This window comes from Anabrus simplex, chromosome 1 (genome assembly GCF_040414725.1).
Source record: "Anabrus simplex isolate iqAnaSimp1 chromosome 1, ASM4041472v1, whole genome shotgun sequence".
Taxonomy (NCBI): domain Eukaryota; kingdom Metazoa; phylum Arthropoda; class Insecta; order Orthoptera; family Tettigoniidae; genus Anabrus; species Anabrus simplex.
The window spans coordinates 79321598-79343866 of NC_090265.1; the positions used below are offsets into that span (position 1 = coordinate 79321598).

The following is a 22269-nucleotide window of genomic DNA, read 5'->3' on the forward strand; positions in this document are numbered from 1 at the left end:
GTGGATTTCCATTGATTTGTACTTTAATATTTAGGGACTGCCTGGCCGAGGTGGTAAAGGCGTGCTCGGTTCACCCGGAAGGACGTGGGCTCGAGTCCCCGTCAGGAAGTCGAAAAATTTAAGAAACGAGATTGCCACTTCCGGAGGTGCACATGACCCTAATGTTCACTAAGCTTATATCATAAATGAGTACCAGGTTATTTCATGGGGTGAAAGGTCGCCGGGCGTAGAGCTAACCACTCTACCCCACCACGTACCGAGGTGACGTATAGTGGAAGCCTTTATCTACAACCCTCCAAGGGCCTTCATGGCCTGTACGGAGATGACTTTACTATTTGCTCTATGCCAATGTAACTTCAGTTTCACATTAATATTATCAGAAAATTCAAATTTTATTTTTTCTTCAAAACGCTGTTCAATGCTGAATTACAAATGCTACGAATTACTAAATGTACAAATCCAAATACTAAATTTCTGACTAGCTACACTGAGAGCATTTTTAAAATTGAGGTTTGTTCTGTCTCTCCCGCTGCCAGTCACCCTCACTAGATGGCATTACTGCTTCATTTTACTCTACGTAACCCGCTATTGACGGATAAAACAGTAGCATCAGTATCATCTTTCAAAACTGACTTGTGTTATAGTACTTCATTTTTTGTTTTGTTTTCGGAGACATTGTCGTGAGGGAAATGTTTTCCTGGCCAGAGTTCATTTTAACGTTCCAGTAAATCTACTGACATGAACCTGGCCCATTTCAGCACTTGCAGATACGACTGGTCCGAATGGAATCCACCACCTCGATTCAGAAAGCCAGTGGTCTACCATTTGAATTATTCTGCCCGTCTCAATGAATATTGCTTCATTAGGTAGACAAGTGAGAAATTCGTTGCTTGTAGGCGCAGTTCTCAATTTCCCCTTAGCCATTAATTAATGAGGAGGGAAATATTCTTGTATTTAGGTTTCATTCGGTAACAGTAGTTGGTATCATTATATAAACACATTCATTTGACCGCCGTCGGTCGTGAGACAGCTATTGTTTTTGTTGTTATTATTGAGTAGCATCTGTGTTCTGTTCTGTTCTGCTGTATAACATTCTTTGGAATGACACACCAGTTTACTAATGAAGAGCAAATTTTAAATGCTTCGATTATGTTGGAAGTATGACGAAGAGACTTCCAGAAGCTATCACGAGTGTAGTACGAGATTTCCTGATATACCGTTACCCATTCGCCAAAATTTGTAGAAACGTCGGATTGCAAAGAACGGGAAACAGCAGAGATGCATCAGTTGCGGTCGGCTACGCAATATCCGTAATGAAGAAAATGCGTAATTTGATGCTCAAGCATTTGTACAAAGTCTCATCCATGAACGAGGAAGGCTTCTGTTCGGTTGAGTATCTCTTGAAGGAGGCTGCAGAGAAGCATAAAAGGTGTAAACTTCAAGCCTTTGCACCCAAATTATTTCACGGATTGCATGACTACGACTATGAAAGAATAATTAGGTCTGTGAGTTGATTGTAGTTCGAAACGAAGTGGATCCAAAGTTCGGCGATCAACTTTATGAACAGATGAGGCAGTTTTCAAACTATGAACATGTTAATCACCGTAATTGTGTTTATTGGTCCGATACAACTTTTAGAATTTGTAGTACCAGAGCTGGAAAACAAACACTTTCAACATTTCACTTGGTAACAAGGAAGAATTCCACCCCACTGTGGACATTTTGAAAAATCATTCCCTTAATTTTTGTTCACGGCCGACCTGCTTGTCTTTGAAAATGAAGCCCTTCCTAGAATGAAAAAGAAAAAAGAAAAAAAAACAATGTATGGATTTAGTGCTGGGAGTATCCGATGACAAGTTTGGCTCGTCAGCTGCACGTCTTTTGATATGACACCCATAGGAGACCTACGCGTCGTGATGAGGACGAAATAATCATGAGGATGACACATACACCCATCCCTTGTGCCAGAAGAATAAACCAATCATGGTTAAAATTCCCGACCCTGCCGGGAATCGAACCCGGGACCTCTGTGACCAAAGTCCAGCACACTAATCATTTAACCTTTGAGGCGGGCACCTACCTATGATGAAATCTACTGTTGAAAACAACATACTCAGCTAGTCACCGACACAGAAGAATTAAACAATGAAGGTTAAAATTACCGACCTGGGCGGGAATATAACCCGAGACTCCTTGAACCAAATGCTAGTATGTTAACCCGTTAGCCACGGAGCGGACATTTATGGGCATTGTGAATCGTCTAGGTAATTGACTGAATTGTAACTACAAGTTAACTAACTACAAGGTGCAAATTGTGATCTGTTGATATGAGGAACCCACAACTAGATTTCAGTCTCCAATTATCTAACATCGTCGGTGATGATGCAGGTCCACTATTGAAAGATCCCATATACCCTCGGGAAAAGACAGTTCCTCGCCTTATCTACTTCTTCGATCACTTGTATAATTTAATTGGCCCATAACGCACAGGCTGATGTCATTACTGGCTTGTTACTAGGACGTTAAGAAGCTGCCGCAGCCAAGATAATAATGTTGTGTGATATACTGTTCCTGATTTAAATAACGATTTCAGCCTATTACTCGTACTGCTTGTTATGGTATGACTCAAATCGAATAAAGCGAAACGCCAACGAGGAGATCCTTTGTCAAAGAGCGAGGTACAGTCCCTGGACTCACTAAAAAATTGAACCAGGACGCACAGCAATGCTGATCAAGGCCTATGCACTTTCCAAGTATGCTTCTAAATTGACAGTTCGCAAACTTCGTGATTAAGTTTTGACCTGTGTACCCTGTCTTTATAATTTTGAAAACATCTTATCAGTACGATCGCGGCTCGTATATTTTGTGAAATAAAATAATCAGAAAATCACCCAAATCTTTGAGAACACCTAATAATCATATTTAAAACTGACGTTAAAGTGATGAATTATTACTAACGAAAGAGAACGAGGGAATAATACATAACTCACCGCTAATGGCAGATGTACAAAGAAGATTACCGAGCTCGATAGCTGCAGTCGCTTAAGTGCGGCCAGTATCCAGTAATCGGGAGATCGTGGGTTCGAGCCCCACTGTCGGCAGCCCTGAAGATGGTTTTCCGTGGTTTCCCATTTTCACACCAGGCAAATGCCGGGGCTGTACCTTAATTAAGGCCACGGCCGCTGCCTTCCCACTCTTAGCCCTTCCCTGTCCCATCGTCGCCATAAGACCTATCTGTATCGGTGCGACGTAAAGCAACTAGCAAAAAAAAAAAAATGAAGAAGAAGATTATGGCGTACACAGAAATCATTCCATGTTTCCTTTATGAATAATTATAAAATGTTACTAGTCACAGTGTTTATTAAATGTTTTTCTCCACCACGCGTTTCAGAGTCTAGGCTCCTCGTCAGGTGGTGAAATGGTGCCATTTAATTGTTGCTGTACTTGATAAGGAACTGTTTTCAAACAATATTATACTATTTCCTTTAAAAGTAGGAAGGATGGTCATTATGAATTTATGACATCTACGTTGGGTTAACTACAGGTGTTTGTCGTCTGAAAAACATATTTATTACAGACTATCCACTTCCTCACTGTACCAGTATGACAATCTAAGGATCAAACAATTGTTTAATCACCTAATCGATGCTTTTATTTGCCTTTGGCAATTTTATAAAATCATTCAACTTCAAAGCACATCCTTAACATTGCATTTTATATTTGACAACAAGGGTCCACCTTAAGTAAAATGATTGTAACAAGTTAACCGGTGTTTTTGACTTTTTCTTTTACAATTGTCTTTACGTCGTACCGACACGGATAGGTCTTCTGGCGGCGACGGGATAGGAAAGGGCTAGGAGTGGGAAGGAAGCGAAAACCATCTTCAGGACTGCCGACATTGGGATTCGAACCCACTATCTCCCGGATGCAAGCGTCCCTAACCGCACGGCCAACTCGCCCGGTTGGTGCTTTTTCAAATACGCTTTCGAGCAGAAGCACGACAGAGACTTAAAATACCTTTTTATCTTTTAAATTTGAATCTGAACAAATGTTGTACTAGTATTTTAGTTAAGTATAAGTTTTTAATTGCACATTTTAAGGATTCCTCCCCCATCCCACTACCACCACCACTACCATCATCATCGTCCTTCCCCCGTTAGACAAAGTTATAAGCTTTTCATGAGAAGAGATGAAGGCTGTTATGAGAACAATATATTGTGTACACTTCCATATTTTTGTACCTAAGCATAAGTGATAGTAGCTGATGTCTTCGAAGCAGACGAAACATTTACTACGAATGATTTTATAAAATTGCCAAAGGCAAATAAAGGTATCGATTAGGTGGTTAAACCAATTCTTTGATTCTTAAACATTTTTATGTTTAAGATTCTTCTAATCACCGAGCCACCTGAACCCTCTATTGTTTCTACTATCACTGTCGCTAGCTCCCAAAGAGGTCACTCAATTTTATATGCACCCCTCTATTAAATCTTCATATTCACATGCCAGACGTATCACCCAAGCACCACACTAATTATGTCCAGAGATAAGTTATAACAGCATTCAAAGTATGGGGGACAGCAATTGACATAACTCAGGCCAATTCTATAACAGTTTTCATTACTTCATCTGTCCTCTCGTACTGCACAGCTAATCAGTGTTCTCATTAGACTTAATAAAGGACATTTAAGACCCATTTACGAAGGGAACATTCTTAGGTAGAATATGGAATCTAACCACGAACGATAATATTAACAGAGAGCTGTGCTTGACATTAGACCTCGCAGGATTTTACTTATTCTCTGCAAAGAGTATGACAAATTAAGCAGAACACAATTAACGAGGTTGGTGAAGTCCGGATGTGTAATGTTGCTGCTAGCCCTATGGAAATTAATGCGGTGAGATAAGTTACATAACACGATACAACTCTATTTAAACTAAACTCGATTACTTGTTCACGCTGGAGTGTATGTTACTTAAAGAGACTACTTTTTTCTGCAATATGTCTAAAAATAAAACCTTTTTCTTCCAAACCGTAGGAAAGAAAAACAAGCACAGATCGGTCTAAGAGATCACGACTATCGAATTACTTCAGTGAATATTTCTCCGAAATCCGGCGGGGATTTGTGTCAGAAAATAATAAATCTCATAGCGATTCCAAAAGAAAAGTAAAAACCATGATTCTTGGAAACATATCTTAAAATGTAAAAACAATATATAGAGTGGCACAGGGAAATGTTAATCGAATATGAAAGCTGTATCTAGAAATGCTTCCTGTCACTCACAGTCAGCACTTCTCGAAAGCCTTTGGGATAAATGGAACGAATAGATTACCATACAGTACTTGATTGTTTGACAAGCGGGGCCATACTCCTCTCCGCGCAAAAACAATTTTGTGCATGTTCATTTGTTTATAATTATATTGTTTGAAAATTGCCCAAATCATTCTATTCAACTTCTTGAGTATATTCGGAAAATATTTGGTTTCCTGAGTTACTCAATGACCTTTACTACGGAGGATACTAAGAATTGTACGTTACCAAAATGTATACTGACTTCGTTTGTGGCAAGAACCCTTGATTAAATTAGTCCAAAAAGAGCAAAACTGGGGATGATAAATTATATTCTAATACCTCTGAAACTGAGTCATCCCTCTTACCATGAGATATGTTTATATGCCTTAGGATCTCTATTCCTTAACAAAGCCAAAAGGAAAAAAAAAAAGCAAAGCAAAGTCATCTCCGTACAGGATTCCACAATCCTTAACCTCGGCACATGATAGGGTAGAGTGGTTGGCTCTACGCCCAGGCGCCTTTCTCCCCAGAAATTAAACTGCTACGCATTTTTGTTGTAGGTTGAGTAAACCTCAGGCCATGTACACTTTCGGAAGCGGAAATTTCGTTTGTTAAATGTCTGACTCGTTGGCTGAACCGTCAGCGTACTGGCCTTTGGTTCAGAGGGACCCGGGTGCTATTCCCGGCCGGGTCGGTGATTTTAACCTTAATTGGCTAATTCCAATGACACGGGGGCTGGGTGTATGTATTGTCTTCATCCTCATTTCGTTCTCATCACGACGCGCAGGTCGCCTACGGGTGTCAAATAGAAAGACCTGCACCTGGCGAGCCGAACCCGTCCTGGGATATCCCGGCACTAAAAGCCATACGACATTTCATTTCATTTCTTAAATTTTCGACTTTCTGACTGGGAATCGAGCCCACGTTCTTCCGTGTGAACCGAACACGCTTTTACTGCATAGGCCGGGCAACTCCTTCGTTAGCAAAACCATGTTCTTCAAATATTCCTTGCTAAATTGCCGTTGAGAATCAGTATATTATTAATATTGTGATGAAGGCAGCGTTCTTCGTGAGCCATCAAAAGAAGCACTATTAAATAAAACCTATTTTTATTATGCTAAGTGTATTCGAACAGGGCTGTGTCACGGTCACGACACAATGTTTGGCGTAAAATATGTGCCACGTAAATTTATTATTGGCATTTCTTAATTCTAAATATATTTGGTCGTATTCAAGTTCACGAGTTCTAAATTTTTTCCTTCCCTTGGCTCGAACAGCGCAGAACATGCTCCATGACGCTGACTGCCTTAAGTTTGAAATTCTCTCGATAAGTCATTAGAGCCTTATTATTGGCGATTTTGGAATTCGGAAAAGTTATTATGTTCCCCCAAATGTATTTTAAATACTATTGAAACCCGTTATTGTCCATTTGACGTGACAATTAACGACAGTAAGATACTTCGCAATTCTGTGTACCATATAACTCGTGTCCTCGTCCTGAGGTGGAGGTGAGCTGCATGTACTAGCGTAACTAGTGCTGGCCAAAAAAGTTGTTATTAGACACCGAATCAGTTGTGCAGGGACAAAGGTTGCAAAATAACGTACTCTTACCGATGTGGATAGAAATGAGGTAGTGCATCAACCGTGGCAACGTCTCACGACTTTCCCTGAACCGGCCAGTCAGTGATCCATATCATTCTATCCAATACAAATACAAATATACAGTATATTAAGAAGTGAATTAATTTACGTATTTCAGTCATGCAGTATATCCCTTGGATATATAAAGATTCCAGTGTGACAAAGAAAGCAATTTTCCAACCACACAGAGCAAGGAAAACGTACAAAATTGATAACGGCCTTTCTCCTTGGAAAAATAAATTCTGAAATTTATAAACAATGTATAAAACTTCCTATTGTATATTGTGTTAAATTTTTTATTCGATCAGATAACGTGTTTTCGGAAACGCAAAAGTGCCGGAATTTAGTCCTGCAGGAGTTCTTTAATGTGCCAATAAATCTACTGACATGAGGCTGACGTATTTGAGTACCTTCACTAAGCCAGAATACAACCTGCCAAGTTGGGCTCAGAAGGCCAGCGTGCCACCGTCCAAGCCGTTGTGAGAGTGTCTCGGTCATTACAGAGACGGATTTGAAGTGGTATGTTTTCGTACTAGTTTGAAATTATAAATGTTATGGCATCTAATAATACATTAGTTCTGTATTTCATGACTGAGTGTAGTGTAATCAAAATAAATAACAAGATTAGCTCAAAAAATATATAGCTAATACCTCAACACTCAAGCCATTGGATCTGGCGAAGCACTGAATTCTCACTCCCGCTGACGTCAGGTGCAATAGCCAATAGCAGCGCAGTTCTTGGGAATGGCCTACCTGACCTGTGAGTTATTCTAGTAACACTAGAAAACTTTAGTTTCAAGAAATGCAACGATTGCGAACGACGGTTTTATATACGTACCAGTTGTGAAGCTGTGAGACGGTGCTAGTGAAGAACGCAACAGCAGAACGGCACTGCTACTGACAACTGTTACGTTCTTGGAACGGTTTCACTCAACAACGGTCGTATTCTCGAAAGGGTCGCAATAAAACGGTTGCGTTCTATCCATCCCAGCTCCAAATGTAACCACAAACCAGCCCTTCTGCCATTCTTAAGTCTCTGGCAGTCAAGGAATCGAAACCGGGCCTCCGAGCACGGCAGCTAATAGCACCAAACGTTACGCAACGGAAGTGGACCTTTGATCCATGATTTTCCTAAATATTCATCATTTGACGTATTTTTGCCATATACGAATAGAACCCACGAGTCAAATGTGATTTCACAAGACGCTCGACCACGTCAGAGTCTAGAGTTACACTAACAGTTCGCCGTGCAGCACGGAGATTTTACTCCGGCTCCATGGCTAAATAGTTAGCGTGCTGGCCTTTGGTCCAAGGGGTCTCGGATTCAATTCCCGGTCGGTTCAGGAATGTTAACCTTAATTGGTTAACCCCGATGGCTCCGGTGCTGGGTGTATGTGACGTCTTCATCATTAGAATCATCATAGGTAGAGCTCCATCCTCATAGAAGCGCAGGTCTTCTATACGGCGTCAACTGGAAAGACCTGCAAGAGGCCTTTTTCGGAGGTCACACCCCATTATTATTTCTAATGTTTTACTACCTCAAGACGGCAGCATAATTGCATTATCCTACGGCGTCATACCAAGGTTAGATTCTTATTGATGGATTCAATGATCCCTTCTCTTTAAAGTGAGGTATTGAACGCTGTCGTAACATGTGTTGTGTAGAAATAATTTCGACTTATTTAAAAATCATGTATTTGTTGAATATTCTTGTCTGAGGAACGTACGAGACTGGAGAGAACTAGAATCGACTAGAAACATAAAGACAGCCGAACACAGTGCAGACTTCCGGTGTGATTGTAGCCAACCTCCAATAATGAAGAAAGCACTACAAGAAAATCGTGTATTTGTATCTCTCACTGGCCGAAGTACAGTTCCAAAACTACAGATGTATTTTACATCGAAATTATATTAGAGCATTAGTACAGAAATTCCATCTTTTCTTCCATGTCAACATTAGTATTCATAATAAGAAAGACAAACTAATGTAGAGTAGTTGGGAAGAGAAGTGGATGGAGGTTTGTTAAGTTCAGGCTAGTAACCAGTTATTTTTAATTTGTGACTTTCAGGGTTTGGCAGCCGAGGTTATTTGTCATGAATATAAGCTTTCGTTTGTTCCTTTTAAATTGATTTTTCGATGTCTATCTGAAAGATGTTTGTTATTCATAGTTCCTAAGGAAAGAAATCCACGCCTTTGACTCAGTGCGTGACTTGGTGGTCCTATGGAAGACTAAAGATAGATAAATCTCGATGTTAGTTGACAAAGAACATTTAAGAGGTGCTTGTCTCGACACATCGCCATTTCACATCAATTAGTCTCGTGCCTTGACTCTTTGTGCTGGCATTCCCTACGTCCACTGCCAACTATTTGGATATGTGTCACTTACAGAGACGAAGATTCGTCACGCGTGAATCACGTCAACGCGACAAAATATCACGGTCATTTCAGGACCACATACATGCGAGTGAAGTTCCTTACATTTCTCAAAGCCATCTTAAAGGGAACTACTGAACTATGGTTGATTAAAAAAACCCACTTTGATGATTAATGCTTTTCTCATTTCTTTCAACACAGAGTAGGTGATATCTTGAGGACCTCTCGAAATAATGCACGAGTATTTCACTACGGCTCTACTGTATGTGGGTAATTAGCACATTTTTCATTATTGTATTTAACATGGATGGAGGAAGAGTATCATTTTGATTTCAATACCTGTGCATGCATGTTAGCTTTACGGCTCTTTTTCAGGTTTATTTTCCATTATAAGTGTCCAAAGTAATCTTGGTTGAGCTTCTCCTGGACCGTTGAGAAGCTGCCTGAAAAGAAAGAAAAGATGTATTCCCTTGAAAAGGTGCTCTTTTACTTGCCACGGGTCTCTCACACGTAAGCACTTCAAAATAACAACTGATTCTGCCAGAATATGAATACGAAATCCATCGCATCACTCCCAGTGGTTCAGTAAAAGAGGTATAATATCTCCATAGTACTAAGATTTTAAATATGGCGTGAAATTTCTACATCACATGAATATTGACATCCAGTGCTGCTTTATTTCTAAAATATTTTAGAGGAGTACTCTCAGTCTGAAACCGACAAAACGTCATCACCTTACAGATTAGCATATATGAAGAAGTACTGGTAGTGTCTATTACTGCTGATCTGCTTACAAGTTTCAAACTGACAGTTTGCCATTTCCTGCTTGTCATCATCAAACGACACTGATTCAGTTTACTTGTCGTTTCTTACACTTTCCTTATTTAATTTTCGATTTTTCCCTGCCTGTGAGAATGTAGAATAGTTTATTGTCTTCACCTGAAAAGTAACACAAGTCCACCTAAGATACAATCTCGCTACCAAACACCAAGTTTGTGTAAGAGTAATATACAGGACGTGTTTTTCAACGACTTTTTAATCAGACGTCAGCTTCTGGCGTCACATCGCTTCTTCTGTCGAATTCTTCAAAATCTCAACTCAACGGAACGATTTTCTTAAGTTTCATTTTAATAAATCACTTAGAAACCATGTCCGACTCATTGGCTGAATGGTCAGCGCTGAGGCCTTCGGTTCAGAGGGTCCCGGGTTCGATTCCCGGCCGAGTCGTGGATTTTAATCGCGTCTGATTAATTCTCCCGGCCCGGGTATTGGGTGTTTGTGTTTGTCCCAACACTTTCCTCTTCATATTCACACAGCACACTACACTACCAACCACCACACAAACACGCAATAGTGATTATATCCCTTCATACAGGATTGGTGTCAAGAAGGGCATCCGGCCGTAAAACAGGGCCAAATCCACATGTGCGACAGAGTCTGAATCAGCGACCCCACAGGTGTGGGAAAAGCTGTAGTGGTGGTGGTGGTGATTATTGTTTTAAGAGGAAGTACAACTAGGCAACCATCCTCTATATAACACTAATCAGAGAGGAAAAAATGGAAGGGGTCCGACACTTCGAAAAATGAAGGTATCGGCCAAAGAAAGACAAGGGCCACGAAGGGCGTGAAAATGAAAGACTCCCTAGCCCTCGCAAACCTAATAGCGTCGGGGTCGGAAAAGAACAAGGGTTGACCAAGGGAGGTCGGATAGGATAGATGAAAGTGAGGAGCCTGGCACAAGTAAGTGGAAGCAATGCCAGGACTCAGCTAAGGGCCCCGTGGTCGCCAACCCACGCTCCAAAGTTCAGAGCCCCTGGGGCCCCTTTTAGTCGCCTCTTACGACAGGCAGGGGATACCGTGGGTGTTATTCTACCGCCCCCACCCACAGGGGGAGGAAAAGCTGTAGAAGAAGAAGAAGATCATTTAGAAACCATACACTGAGCGTACTGTAGTGGTCGCGCGTGTTAACGCATTACCGCCTTGGAGCCATTATCTGCATTCGGGAGACCCGTGGGTTCGAGCCCCACCGTAGGCTGTCTGTAGTTTCCCGTTTTCATTTCAAGACAAATGCCGGGCCAGTCCACATTCATAGGCCACAACCGATTCCTTCCACCTCGTTACTCAGTTTCATTCACCATCATTCATTTCATCTTTATTAACTCCTCAAATGAGGTTGGAGTCAGGAAGGGCAACCGGCCGTAGAAAACTAGTCCTATAAAATCATATCATCTCATCCCCGACCGTGTACTATGGTTATAAGGGGAAGACGTACATAGAGTGCATACTCGGACATCATCAATTACTTCACGCCACCAACGTCCAACTTCAGGGAAAAGAAACGACGTCCCAGTGCTCATCAATGCAGTGATCGGAGTTATATTTACAGTATAGCCAAAATACAACATTAAAGTCCCTATAACTGTAATATTGAAAGAAGTATTTTGAGAGATAGGTCTGGAGGGAGAAGCGTTGCACGTGCCATTGCACGGTGTTGCCACATTCCTGTATTCCTTTCTCCTTCCCTTCACTTTCGGCTCATTTGTTCGTTTGTTCAGACCGCTGTGTTCCGTTGTACACAACTCAGAAGTGAGAGGTTCGGCAACTCCAAGCAACACGAGCCGGCCAGCAGGCTTCTCTCCATGGCAACCGCAATGGACGCGCCTACGTTTCGATGGCAACCAAACCCCCTTCTCCCTTCTTCCCACCCCGGCTGGCAGTAAACGGACCTCCCTCTAATAAATGTCAGAGTGCTTCTTTCAATATTACGACCTTAATTTTACCCAACAGCTTATGACTTCTTCCGGTCTTAGTTGTTTGTTTGGCAGCGATTTCAAAACGGTCTCCTGTGATGTGTCCCAAGTGTTTAAGGGCTACACATGCGTCTCCACTGAAAGAAAGCACTGAATGACATCTATAGGAAAAGTGAATAATGAGTGTAACTTATGCAATGACAATATGTATTAAATTCTTAATTGATAATACACATTTATAATTAGTCCGTCTCCATGCCTAAATGGTTAGCATGCTGGTCTTCAGCTCCAAGGGTCCCTGGTTCGATTCCTGGCTTGGTCTGATATTTTAATCTTAAATGGTTAATTCCGTTGGCTCGGAGACTAGGTGTTTGTACTGTCTCCAACGTCCCTGCAACTCACACACCACACATAACACTATCCTCCACCACAATAACACGAAGTTATCTACACATGTCAGATGCCGCCCACCCTCATCGGAGGGTCTGCCTTACAAGGGCTGAACCCGGCTAGAAATAGTCACACGAAATTATAATTATAATATTTTATTCAGGACGAGTCAGTTAATCTACCGAAACGTTCGAATCTTACATTCGAAATATTTTGATCTTGGCAGCAATGATTAAACGTCATATCGTTAATATAATTTTCTTTGGAAGACTTCCGTGGTCAAAAATGCCCCGCGAGCAGCGTTATAAACAACCCAAAAAGCTCATGCGTGCACTCTGCGTGGCCATTTACAATAAACCATTGTTAATTATAATTTCAACGTGTGAAAGACAAACCTGTTTTCAGATTACGTGTTTCATTTGTTTGTTTGTGCATTTTAAACACCGTCAAGGAAAATAATAATAAATATAATGTATGATACATATCATAACATATTTCTTTGCCCGCCGCTGTGGTGTAGAGGTTAGTGTGATTAGCTGCTACCTCCGGAGGCCCGGGTTCGATTCCCAGCTTTGCGACGAAATTTGAAAAGTGGTACGAAGGTTGGAACGTCATCCACTCAGCCTCGGCAGGTCAGCTGAGTAGATATGGGTTCGCTTCCCACCTCAGCCTGCCTCGAAGTGGTTTTCCGTGGTTTCCCACTTCTCCTCCAGGCAAATGCCGGGATGGTACCTAACTTAAGGGCACGGCCGTTTCCTTCCCTCTTCCCTCTCTATCCGTTACAATCTTCCCATCTCTCACCAAGGCCCCTGTTCAGCATAGCAGGTGAGGCGGCCTGGGCGAGGTACAGGTCATCCTCCCCAGTTGTATCCCCCGACTCAATGTCTCACGCTCCAGGACACTGCCCTTGGGGCGGTAGAGGTGAGATCCCTCGCTGGAGCGTAAGCAGATTAAGAAGAAGAAATTATTTTACCTACAATACTTGTACCGCTGCGAAAATGTTGCAATATTTGGGCTGTGAAGACATGGGAGTAAGGAGACGAGCCGCTCGACTAAGTGGTGCGTTCTGAGCTGCCAGTGAGGAGATGGCGCGGAATAATAACAGTAATCGTATGGCGTCAGCTACCACGTGCAGACATCTTAATTTGACGCCATCTGGCGGTCTGCTCGTCAATTTCGACGTTCCGTTTGACTCTAGGCCTACTAGATGGCAGACCGAGTAAGTCGAAACTTTCTTGGGCGCCTGTAGCTGAGATTTAATGAATTTTGTCGGGTAATCCACAAATGTGTCACCAGAGATATTTTACATGCCAATATCGTACGACATGGAGTGTCGAATGGACTTTTCTCCGCCCTTCAAAAATCCGACTACCTCTGCCGGGTTCGAACCCGCCACTCTACCACTGATCTACAGAGGAAGCTATGGCGTGGAATGACATTAGTAGACGAATAAGCCTGAGTGTTCCTTTTAAAGTAGGAAAGATCACAATATGAAGATCAAGTTGGAATTCAGGAGGACAAATTGAGGCAAATATCGTTTATAGGAATAGGAGTCAGGAATTGGAATAATGTACCACAGGAAATGCTCGATAAATTTCCAACCTCTTAGAAATTATTTAAAAAATGTGTTGGTAAACAATTGGTAGGGAACCGGCCACCTGGGCAACTGCACAAAATGTACATCAATGGCGAAGATTGATTAAATGTAAAAATAAAATAAAAAAATAAAAAAATGTTCATTGTCATGAAAAGTGTATTCTACGTGTGATGTTTTTAAGAAAACTGTTAATTTTTATTGTTGTTGTTAAAATTGCACCATACATAACAATGCAGACGTTCGTATGAATTTACGACCGACCTACCTTTGTTGGGCCCTCTCGACTGTGGAGAATTTGTTGTTAGTGGCACCACATTTCCTGTGGGGCTATTTCCTGCTCACCAAGTGTGAGCTCTTTTCAGTACTCCTCCTTCCCTCTATCTTATCTGACTCTCTCCACTTCTTGGCGTTAAGTGCTCACTTTTCATCTCTCACTCTCTAACGCTCTCTGCCTTAAGCGGTTTCTCTCTAATCTCTATTTATCTCCTGTTTCTTTCGCTTGGGGTAGGACATCACCCTCATCCAATATATGTCTGCATGTGTTTACTCCATACTGCAGGCGGCTGTGAATAAGAATTTGCATGGGTAGAGTCCTTGATACATTACCGATACTTACAGTATATGATAAATTCAAATCATCTATAATAGAGTATTCAGTCTGCAAGATTCTATGAATGAAGTACTGTATTTGCCTCCACAACTCTTCGTTTGCAGTTAGTTCTATTGGTCAATTAATTCCGTGTCTCTTATGTCCGGCTCCATGACTAAATGCTTAGCGTGCTGGCCTTAAGTCATAGGGGTCCCGGGTTCGATTCCAGACAGGGTCGGGAAATTTAACCATAATTGGTTAATTCCGAGGGTACGGGGTCTGGGTGTATGTGTTGTCTTCATCATCATTTCATCCACATCACGACGCGCAGATCGCCTACGGGTGTCAAGTCAAAAGACCTGCACCTCGGACACTCCCGGAACTAAAACCCATAACATTTTTTACATTAAAATGTAAAAAAAAATTGAGTCTAACCACTCTCACATTGGTCTTCCTCTGCTTATCTTACCCTAATAATAATAATAATAATAATAATAATAATAATAATAATAATAATTGTACCGGCTGGTACACCTATACGCCGCACATTTGAATTTTCCGCCTTTAAGTACTCCTCTACAGGAGAAACTCTGAACTTTAACAACTGTATCAACTTATAAGTTTTCTCAGAAGATGTCACTACCGTAAATTTTGTGATTACGAAGTTGTCAGTACTGTGTGGAGTTCAACTTGTTCTGTTTTTTATTGATCAAGAAGTGTGGACATTCTCTGATAGATGTCTCTACAAAAAACTATGACCATGCACCCTGGTGCGAGGTAGAAGAGCTTTATTTGAAGAAATTTTGTATTCATAAGTTTGTTCTTTACTAAATTTCGTTCTTTCATTTGTGGGTTGGCAATATAAATCTTTTCTTGCCGCCAGTTTTTAACTTAGCCAATCCAGGATTTCTGTAATTAATTTTTGACCAATCGTGTCTTTCATCTTCAATTTTGATGTGTAACTTATAGCCAGCCAATAAACGACTGTGGGTGTGTCTTAATTATTCATGAAAGGTCTCGAATCTTCCCCGAGAGTATCAAAACTGCTGATTTTCTTGTCTCTCGGCCATTCGAACAACATCTAGCCTAGTGTATGGAAGTGATGCAGGAGGCGGGAAGTGCCTTTTTCATCCGGCAGCAGCTCTTCAACAAGGTAATGGCCACTTAACATCTTTATTTCTCGCTAGTTCAGCAGTTTAACCCTCGGGGAAGGTCCGAAACCTTTTTATTATGTAACCTATCTCTTAAACATGTAACATTTTGTAAATCTTCACATATCTCTAACTTAAAACGGGGATGGAGAGTGCTTTACCCTCTTGAGCTCCCCTTCATTTTTGGTTTGAGGTGACTACGTTTTGTAACTGTTTCTACTCTTCTGTAATGTCTTAAAGTTTTCTCATACGAGTCACCTCCATAGTTTGGGAATTGCCCCTGTTTCATCGGCCTAGTGCCCCTTAGGTTTTAAATGGTTTCATGTAGGATTTCAAGCAACGCTTCCATTCATCTTTGTATTTTGGGCCATTTATTTAATCTGTTCTTTTCCACGAGATACCCCCGTTTCATTTGATGTAAGCGGTGCCTTGATGGCAATTTAGTGTAAAAGTCTGGTATTGCCTTTAATAGGCTTGAAAAATTGAGAGCGAGTCAGCTCTTTCTTGTGTTTGAAAAGTGCCTCTGGGAGGCTTGAGGTTAAAAGTTGGGAGCAAGTGCTCCTTGAATGAAGGGGTTTCCTGCCCTTTGAACAAATGTATGCCTGGGTAAAGTTGGGCTAGTAGCTCAAGGATTGTAAATTGGGGCTCGAAGCCCAGAACTGGTTAAGATCCCTGAACTTGTGCTTTCGTTTGTAAAAAGTATACCTTGTAGCTGATTTTTGTTATTTCACCTAGTGAAAATTTGTTAAATCTTGTTGTCTATCTAAAATATGATCTTCGGTTAAATTTTACGTTTTGGTTTCATATTGTGGATAGACCCATTCCAGCCCGCACCTTCTTTCACCTCTGCATTCCACGGGTAACCCCGTAACAATAATAACAATAATAATAATAGTAATAATAACGTCTTTAAGTACCACTAACTACTTTATCGGTTTCAGAGACGAAGTATGAGGAGCATTTCTCTTCATTTTGTGAAATCTTGTTAGTATTATTCGAACTGTAGTAGAGTTAGCAGTAGTAGTTTCGGAATCTGAACCAGGGAATCACATATCCCCTCCTACGTGATGTAAAATAGGAAAATAAAAATTCTGTCTTCTCCTGTCTTGTTGGGCTCGCTATCTCGCTAAGCCAGGCCAGGCCAGGCCAGGCCGGCGCGGCTGTTTTCTATACAAGTGCCTCCCCTCGCAGGCTTTGCTCCTCTTGTTTCTAAAAGTGGCGAGTCAGCGAGTTGGACATTTAAATATTTGAAGCAGTGGTGACGGAGCGCCAAGCTGTAGGGCTGTTCACCAGGCCGTGGGCGGGTTTCCATCGAGCATAAACCTGAGATTGATCGTAATGTACGCTCACGGCACGTGCGAGTGTAGTCAGAAGGGGATAGTAGCATGGTCGCACATCGGTATACACTCAGTTGGAGTCAGGTGTTGTGCCGCCTCCATTTGCAATATTCCAACCCCCCTAGTGGATTTACTGCACATTATAGCAGGGTTCACTCTCAGTTTTGAAGGAAATATTTTAATGTTGAAAACATTTCTTAGCGGAAAAGGGAGGGGTACCCATACTACGAAAAACGTAAAATTAAGCAATTTACTCAATTGTTCCGAAAATTGAAGGGCTAAAGGGCCCGGAACGGTTTCAAATTGTAAGTCTTGGATAGTCTATCAACCTAAAAGAAAAAAAAAAAAAAGAAAAAAAAATCGAAAATCACTTCCGGCCTAAAAGTAGCTTCGGAAAACGGTCTAAATTCGCTTGTTTCCTTACCCGTTTTTATTCAAATCCTAGCCGAGTTACTTATTTACATAATTCTTTTTGTAAGGCATCCATTGGCTTTTAGTGCCGGGAGTGTCCGAGGACAAGTTCGGCTCGCCAGATGCAGGTCTTTCGATTTGACTCCCGTAGGCGACCTGCGCACCGTGATGAGGATGAAATGATGATGAAGACGACGCATACACCCAGCCCCCGTGCCAGCGAAATTAACCAATTAAGGTTAAAATTCCCGACCCTGCTGCGAATCGAACCCGGGACCCCTGTGACCAAAGGCCAGCACGCTAACCATTTAGCTATGGAGCCCGACTTTCCTATGCTAAAGGAAAATGAAAGGTTAGATACATTTACTGTACGAGTTCGTAAATTTGCCATGCAAACAACATCCCTACAATACAATATGGTAAGATCCATTTTCCTTTACATATTAGCATAGGAAAATGAACACAAAGAAAATTATTCTGATTGACTACACATAAATATGTGATTGGGAGGCGTGACCAGTCTTAAGGGACATAATGGGTAGGATGAGTATTAGGACGTACGAGGTTTTAAATGAAAACCATCGATATATACATTTTAATAATATATGGGTTTCCCCTTGTCCGAAAGCTAAAGAGTGTGAGTGATACTTTATTAACTGTATTTAATCGTTAGGGTGCTTTCTTCCTTCTGTGCTAGTATTTTGTTCCTAGATTTTACAACTTACCTTATGTCACCTCTATTTCCATTTGTTTATCTGGCTTCCTTCTTATTCTACACTTCCCACATCAAGACTCTCCGCGTATACGTTAACTTCAATCCCAGTACTGATTTCCAAGAAATAAATTCTGTCCTGTGATGTTCAGAAAAATAGACAGACAGACAGACAGACAGACAGACAGACAGACAGATATTGGTCTGAATCCTCTTATAAAACTTCTCTATCACTCCTTAGGACAAATTCTCGTTATTGTCTGAGTTCTTAATTTACACCGGAGGATAGAATTAGCAAATCCATCGTGCAGTAGAATTTATTATCTCTGCCTAAACTTGTTACGTATGCATGCTGTAGTTTTGTGCGATAAAATAAAAGTAAAGTCTTTCTCAAAATTTATATCTCCACTTTTCTAGTATATTTTAAAAACTCTGAGGTAACGCTGCGAGGTGCACGGCTGAAAACAATATATTAAAAGACACATGTGTTTCTAAGTTGTTGTTTGAGAGCATAAATTTCTGTTATTCAACTACTTGTATTTACTGAATCTCTTTCCGACCACGTCCGACGAAGCCGCAAGCAATTACGTGCTTGCCTTGAAATTTATTGCAGTTAGCCAGATTAAAGGTCCCATAACTAAATGGGAGCTTCCTTCTCGGTTTGCTGGACGTGGAATTGGCTGAGCTAAACAAGAAACCAGCACTTCACATCTGGTAGGGTTTTCATGATGCGGATGAAATGCAAAAATCACTAAAAAATATCATTCAGAAAAATTCCTTTTCCCGTTACGTTTGCTTTATTACCCGTGCCAGGAGTCTGCCACTACAATAAACAAAAGCAAAAATGTCCATGTGAAATTGTACAGCAGTGAATACGGAGAGGCTTGCGACAGAGCTCTGTCCTGTGCCCTCTTCTTTTTAATGTCTATTTTGAGACTGTGTTCAAAGAAACTGTCCGCTTTGCTGATGGTACGGTTCTGTTAGCAAATAGCCTTAGTGATCTTCAAATCATTATTGATAACAACATTGTAAGGATCAATGCATAATTTGGTCTGCTCATGGATATAGGTAAGACCAATCTGATTATACTACATTTTCGAAAACACCTAAGCAGGCCTCCCTGCACATCAACTACGCAATTGTTCGGCCAGCGTCATTCTTCAACTATATTAGGACTCTAATGACTGAGCACTAAGAATGAAATATTATTCGGGAATGGACAAGCCAAAAAAATTGGTCAAGGGTATGAATCTCAACATTCAACTCCGAGTTCGGATCTTGTGATACTATGATTTTCCTGTTCTTGCTTATGGTTTAAAAAACTAGACGCCGACCTCCTTTCTGGAAAGGCGGATTGAAGCTGCCGAAATGTTCTTGTACAGAAGAATACTTTGAATATCCTGGGTAGAAAGAAACACCGGTGAGGAAGCCCCCAATGTGTTACATAGGAAGACGGAGTTCTAACAACCCGTCAACGAACGGAAGCCCATACATATGGGACGCATCACGAGATGTGAACTGATATGAACTTCTCGAACACATCATCGAGGGGAAAATTGAAGGGCAACGATCTGTGGGGAAACGGAGACTTGCGCCGCTGTTTCGCGAGTAATCATAATCAATCGGATCGCAGAGAGATAGCGTCCTGAGGAGAAAAAGAAATAGCGAGAAAATGTACTTTTGACTAAAGTGGCAATCATGTGTTTATTTTCCGAAAGATAGCCATTGCAAGTGCTACGTTAATTACTTATACTGAAACGTTGGGATCCTCTTCTCTTTTTGTGCTTGTCGTCTGTTTCTTTTTGTTTTTGCTAGGGGCTTTACGTCGCACCGACACAGATAGGTCTTATGGCGACGATGGGATAGGATAGACCTAGGAGTTGGAAGGAAGCGGCTGTGGCCTTAATTAAGGTACAGCCCCAGCATTTGCCTGGTGTGAAAATGGGAAACCACGGAAAACCATCTTCAGGGCTGCCGACAGTGGGATTCGAACCCCCTATCTCCCGGATGCAAGCTCACAGCCGCGCGCCTCTACGCTCACGGCCAACTCGCCCGGTCGTCTGTTTCTAGATTTCTACAACTTGTATTCATATTTATCTTATGTCATTTCCTTTTTCCTGTCTTTATCTGGCTTTCTTCTTATTCTACACTTACTGCATCAAGACTGGTGATCTTGAAGGTGGAAATGGAAATCACAAACAAACTCGTCGGGAGATGGGAACCAATGTATATAGAAGAATTGGGATTGATGAGGAGAGGACCCATTTATCTGAGGACGGCAGAGAACGAAGATGTGAAGATTGTTCTTATTATTTTGTATTCTCATGTTTATTCATGTCTCCTCTTCCTTTTGCTTCCTTCACCTGTCATTCAATTTACCATGCATTTATTGGCACGACCCTATCTAAGCTGATTTGACACTAGTTGGTTCCGTTTTATTACCTATATTCAGAAAATAAAGTTAGTCTGCAACTTGTTTCTTGCGTTTCCCACTTGTAACCGTATATCAGGTGATAAGAGGATGAGAACAATGTCATGAGACTTTCCACTCCGAGATTCAAATATAGACCCTACAAGTCAATGTCCAAATAGAAATTGTACACTGAAACATAAGCATTTCTTAACGTTTGTGAAGGTTTCTACGTAAGGAAATAATTCATTCTAGTTCGTATGGAAAGTTCTGTATTTTCTTGAAATTATCCCGCGCTATTGTAACTCTAAAGTACAACCTTGTAGAATGTACGATATTGCTTATAATAAATTTATGATGACGCCATTTACAGTTCAGAAGCAGGTTAAACAATTACTCATGTACATAATCTCAAATAATTAATTTTCCAGCCTGAACTGTATTATGCAGATATTTCAAGTTATGTGTCCGGCTCCTTGGCTAAAGTGTAGCGTGTTGGCCTTTGGTCTCAGGGGTCCCGGGTTCGATTCTCGGCAGGGTCGGGAACGTTAACCATCATTGGTTAATTCCGCTGGCACGAGGGATGCGTGTACCTATGTGCTGTTTTAATAATCATTTCAGCTTCGTCAGAAAGCGCAGGTCGCCTACGGGAACCAGATCAAAAGACTTGCACCAGGAGAGCAGACCATGTCTTTGGACACTCCCGGGACTAAAAGCCATACGCCATTTCATTTCATTTCATTTCATGTTGTTTAACAGTAATAATATGTTAAGAAGGAAGCCGTACTTTTCTGCGCCAACTTAGTTAATATAACTTAAATGATTTTCAGGCTGTCCAAAGCACTCATTAAGACATGTATAACACTAACTCTAAAACATGCCTGTAAATATATTGAATAGTGTTAATAACACAGATGTGTTATGTTTGATTAATGTTTTCGATAGACTGGAAAGCTTTCAAGTTACAATAATAATAATAATAATAATAATAATAATAATAATAATAATAATAATAATAATAATAATAATAATAATAATAATAATAATAATAATAATAATAATAATAATAATAATAGCGTTATAGAACATCGGAAATTTGGGAAGCAAGGTCAATGTGAAATGTTTAGCATTTGCTGATGATCTCGCAATCATTACTAAGACCAAGGATGAAACAAGGTATGCCATACAGAGACTACACAATATAGCATCAAAGGCAGGCCTCCAGATATCCTACGAGAAAACCAAGTACATGGAAAATCTACGTCAAAATAGCAAAAGAACTCCGCTAGAGATGGAAAACGGCACAATTTCACAGGTGCCCTCCTTCAAATACCTTGGAGAAATTATACTACCATCAGGATTAGACAGTAGTGCCAATGTAGAAAGAAACACCAAACTACATAAGGCGTACAGACTGACGTGGAATTACTACAACAAAAGAGTCATATCGCGTAATGCAAAATTACGACACTACAAGACAGTTGTATTGCCCGAAGCTTTATATGCCTCAGAAACCATATGCTTAGGTGGTCACTCTAAAATTACAGAAATTGAAAAGCAGGAGCGGAAAATTCTCAGGAAAATTTATGGTCCTACGAGAGAAAATGGAATGT

The 22269-nt window shown here is 40.9% G+C and overlaps 1 protein-coding gene across 1 annotated transcript in view; it reads left to right on the top strand.

Moving 5' to 3' along the window:
* LOC136856842 (roundabout homolog 2) overlaps window positions 1-22269 on the top strand; it is a 535367-nt gene that overhangs the window by 267281 nt on the left and 245817 nt on the right. The window lies entirely within an intron of this gene.